We start from the raw sequence: 5,594 nt of genomic DNA on the forward strand, positions 1-5,594 counted from the left end.
TCCACTAATCTTATAGTGATTTGCTGAAGTCATTATCGTCATTCCAGTTACGAACATCATCACAGGGACTCGTCCCATTCATCCTCACTGTGGTTTTGCTCAGCTTATTGCTTTTCAACCAAAATTCAGGAATCATCATTTTTTAATCAGAATCCAATTCAACTTATCAGTTCTCAACCAAAATTTTAAAATCATATCAACCACACTCAAATTCATCATCTGGATAGCATTTTTGTTTATAATTTCAAAGTCTTAGATTTACTCGTATATACTGCCAGTAAAGAGCTGCAGTTATACCCTCGGTATATATGGGTAGTCACGGTCCTTGGAATTTTAAGGTAAATACCATCATGTCTAGGCCTTAATTAAGTCAGGGATTTCATACAATTGCGGTACTTCCATTTGAAGACCCAATTACCTATTTAAGAATCTACATTCTGAATATCAATTTGTATGAATTTCATCACATAATTACAACCTTTTACTGCTACTTCATAAATTTTTGACATTTCTGGTTTCTTGGTTGATCCACTTTAGCCAATTTGCTCTGATACCAGCTGAAAGATCCCTGTCCCCTCAGTGCAACGAATTATGGGGTGCTAGCAGCAGCAACAAAAGTAGCACTTCTCGCGCAGGGCAGGGTCCCTCACTCGGGGCCTCGCCCACGTATATCCAGACAAGAGACTGATCCCTCAGTTCTTCCAAAACCAAACTCAGAAAAACTTCCCTTGCCCGGAAAGCACGGGCGATTCCTCTAGGATATTTTTACTCTAACGTAGTCAAGAGTCTTAACTAACTGAGCTGATCTGACCGACCCATAAGTCCCATAGTCAGATCAAGGAAAAGACTTGCACTTGGATCATAGAGACCAACGCTATTTTCCTCATTGTGAGAGGCACAGTCGTTGATTCTTTTCCACAGAATAATTTTTAATTTACTTCATCTATCGTACTGTGACACAAAGTTGGGGTTTTGATTTCGGTCACTTCTTAGAATCAAAACACACTTGTATAAAACCTCACAGCCTGCTCACCTCCCTTTCTCTTCCTAGAATAAGATAAAGATAAAGAAGGAAAGATGAAAGGCTCAGGAGAAACAAGAATTTCTTTCAGTCTTGCAGCTCCAAATAAGAGGGCAATTCTTTGTTGGAAGAAAATCTTCCGACTCAGGATTATGTCTCAGGATTATGTGAAGACGGAAACATACGGAGAATGTTGGTAAGGTTCATCTGTTCAAATTGGGCGATTTGGACGGAACATCTTAAAGTAAAAGAATATAGCAATCACTTACAAGAAGATAAGATACATGGGATTTGCTTTTTGATAAGAGATTAAGAGAAATTAATCATTTTATTAAGAAGAAATAATGGCCAAAAGTCTATAAAAACATAGATACACAGAGAATTGCAGTTTTAAATCCATATAGACTGTACAAAAGAGGATTACATAGATATGTAGAGCTTGAAGAGAGCTTTGTGCCTATATAAAAACTTTCAAAAACGGGCAACCGAGTGAAAAGTTATGAGCATTTTACTACAAGACTATAAAACTGCCAAAATTCGCCTAAAAGTTAGCAACTTTGGAAGAAATTCTGATCATCAATGAAGTAAAGGATTAAGAAATTAGTTACAAGAGTGGAAAGATCATATAAAGAGCTTCCTAGCCATATGATCAATTTTAGAAACCAATACTCGAGTGATGGTTGAAATTTGGGTATTAGACCACAAAAACTACACTTCCCTCTCTTTGCATGAAACCTCAATTTTCATATAGCCTCTTGCCTTTCATCTCCTTCATGATTCAAGCTAGAGGGTAAGGGTTAACATTGCTTAGTGGACAATCTACCTATGGTCCCCAAAGTCTTTCCACATGCTCATTATCACTAAAACCATTGGTACCTCCAAAGGAGGGCGGCAATAAGGCAAGGGCTACCTTGAGAAGTCACAGGCCCACCAAGATAATAACTCCTTATTCCACTTATCGTGAATCATCAAAGAGGTCCAAAATTGGGTTAAGCAGCATGAGGAGCTAATGCTAAATGAGACATTCACATGTAAAGGGAGTGTTTGAAGATAAGAGAATGGCAATGACACAAATGCTCAATTGAGGAGGCTTCATTCCTTGATTTGAAAGGGAGAGGAGGACTCCTTTTATAGGTGGAGAATCACCCTCTCTTCCATTGTTACAAATTACAACATAAATCTTCAACCCTTTAGTGACATAAGGGTAGATGTCACCATCAATTGTCCTCTTAGACTAAGTCTTCTATTGATTATTAAATTGAAGACTTTTTGACTTTGAAAGTGTGATGACATAATAGCCAAGTCTAAGTGGCATGTAGGTGGAGATTCCACTTGGCGGAATTCTCCTTTTCCATGTAGGCATTCTAGAAGAATCTTTCCCAATTATGCACCTACACACACTCCTCCACATGCCTTCCACACTCCCCAACTTGTAGCCTTATTGGTGAATACTATATTAATAATACAATTAAAATCCATGTGAGCATGAAGGCCCACTTTTATTTTCCACATCACTAGCCTATCTACCATACCAAAGTATTTATCAAGCATACTTGTGGCATTTACAATGTGTGGTCCTAAATCAAGTAGTCATTATATTTGAAGATAGAATGTTGTTATCAGGGTAGCCGCCACCAGGCCGTCGCATCACCACGCCGTTATTCCATTGTGGGCGCCGCAATCTTCTTGGACAAGCTTCCACCTTATTACCATTGAGAAACATTCAAAATATGTACAAAATAAAAAATGAAAGATATCAATTTTTCATATCACAGTACCATAACAGAATTGAGTCGCATTTTAGGGATCCATCAGTCCAGTCAAACTCCATCCAATCCCATCAGTCCAGTCTAACTCCATCCAATCCCATGGGTTAGCCAACCGCCCAACCACTGTAGTGATGGGATCCATTTAAGAATTTGGTTAGGTTTTGTCCCGGGTACCAAGGAAAAGAGTTCTCATGCCCCCTAGCCGGATATTCATGCAAACTTAAAACTAGTCACACCACTTACACACCCAATATGAAATTGCCTTTTTCACAAATTCACCTGTCTTTAAAACAATCATTTAATGAAACTATAGTATCACTCATCATAATCCTCCAAAATATCTGGTTGAATCCGAATTTCTATTTTTTTTCTTCATTGGTGTACCTATGGCATCATTGGCAACCAGAACACTCACCACCTATCCACTCAGGGGCCTTTTCGATAGTTCCTAGCTCTTAGTACCCGGCAATATATTCACTTATAAAATCAAAATGGAATCTCCGTTGAAGATCAGCAAGATCAACCAGCAGATCCATATAAAAGAGCCATGGACTCATGCGTTGAGGACCAGCAAGGCTAATTAACCATATCTATGCCCGAATTTAGAAAACAACTCTTACTCCTTGCTCTAATATCTTCCTCGACGCACGTGTGGGTATCTTCGGCGACCCAGAGCCCGAGCACTGTATGGTTAGCACCCTCTAGGATCCTTTCGTAGGTCACCTAGCGCTTCACTCATAGGCCGCTTCCTTGGTCCCTCATCCACCATACCGGAAGCTCACCATTTAAATCGAACCGAGGCTGGTCAAGACCTCGGCCGACCTTGCTACGTGAGACGTCCTCCATTGACTCTCCATCAGCTGTTGCAACTTTATCAGTTAGGTCTCCACGACCTCAATCACAAGACGGTCAAAATGCTTCCCCAGCATTCTTGACATAAAACAGTCATTTAAAAACAGGTCATAAATATAGTTTCTATAACGAACTCTCGTCTTTCCACATTGTTCCACATCAATCCACATTATTTAATCCACATCCATTTCATATGTATTCCCATTCTCATCTAATCACATCATTTTCATCTCATCACATCATTCCTCATTTATCCTCATCAAATTTCAGCCACTCGCTGCATCTACCCATATTCACATCTCATCCATTCTTATCTACCCCGATTCACATCACATCACATCACATCCATTCACATCTATCCCGTATCACATCCATTCACATCTATCCCGTATCACATCCATTCACATCACATCTCATTCATTCACATCTATCCCGTATCACATTTATTCACATCTATCCCATATCACATTCATTCACATCACATATCATCCATTCACATCTATCCATATTTACATCACATCCATTTCACATCACATCTCATTCATTCACATCTATCCTGATTCACATCACATCCCATCTCATTCATTCACATCCTGATTCATATCACATCTCGTTCACTCACATCTATCCATTTCACATCTCATTCACTCACATCTATCCATTTCACATCACATCACCTCCATCCATTCACATCCATCACATCACATTCATTCATATCCATCACATTCATTCTCATCACCATCCCATCACGTACATTCTATCCACATAACATCACATCACATCTATGCACATCATATCTCATTCATACACATCTCATCTCATTCATCCACATCCATCCAATCGTTCATACACATCATATCTCATTCATCCACATCCATCCATACATTCATATCTATCACTTCACATCCACATATATTTATGTCACATCACATCTCTTTACATCACATCACATTCTTTCACATACACATCCACATCCATTCTTTCACATACACATCCACATCCATTCTTCACATACACATTCACATCCATTCTTTCACATACATCCACATCCTTTCTTCACCTACACATCCACATCCATTCTTTCACATACATCCACATCCATTCTTCACATACACATTCACATCCATTTTCAGCACATACACATCCATTCATTCACATCTATCTGATTCACATCGCATCTCATCACATCTATTCACATCACATCCCTTCCATCCATTCATTCACATCTATCTGATTCACATCGCATCTCATCACATCTATTCACATACATCTCATCACATCTATTCACATCACATCCCATCCATCCATTCATTCACATCTATCTGATTTACATCGCATCTCATTACGTCTATTCACATCACATCTCATCACATCTATTCACATCACATCTCATCACATCTATTCACATCACATCTCATTTCTATGCAAGTTTTTAGTTTGATTTTCTTTTGAATACAAGGAGTATTCTTGAATCAGTATCCCCAAAACTTCTTGATCGAAATTCTGAATTTTATACCAGAACTCCTCGAATTCTATAACCTTGATCCACAGATCAATTCGAAGGGTCTCAAACTTAGTTTCAGATTTGGCAGGAGTTTTGAGTGTATTTTTCTAAACTGGTCACACCTTCTTTCCTTGAAATTTACGAAAGAGTTTGGTCTTGGTCATAGTGTGATTCAAGGTTCGAGTCGGATAAGATTTTTCCTGAACTATCTTTCTCGAAAAGGTTTGATAATCCAGTTACTATTTTACTGAATTTCTTTCTTTGAATATTCACTTAATTGATTTCTAATTTAGTTACGAATTCCAATGAGGAATAGATTAATAATTTATCTGAATATTTCAATCTCGATAGATTTCCTCAATTTTGTTTTTACAATCCGAGTGAATATAAAACGATAGAAATTTCTCTCTTAGAGTATTTAATTATTCATTTATCAAATACTCATAGA

This window comes from Cibotium barometz, chromosome 39, assembly GCF_041138505.1.
Source record: "Cibotium barometz isolate CiBa-2024 chromosome 39, ASM4113850v1, whole genome shotgun sequence".
NCBI lineage: Eukaryota > Viridiplantae > Streptophyta > Polypodiopsida > Cyatheales > Cibotiaceae > Cibotium > Cibotium barometz.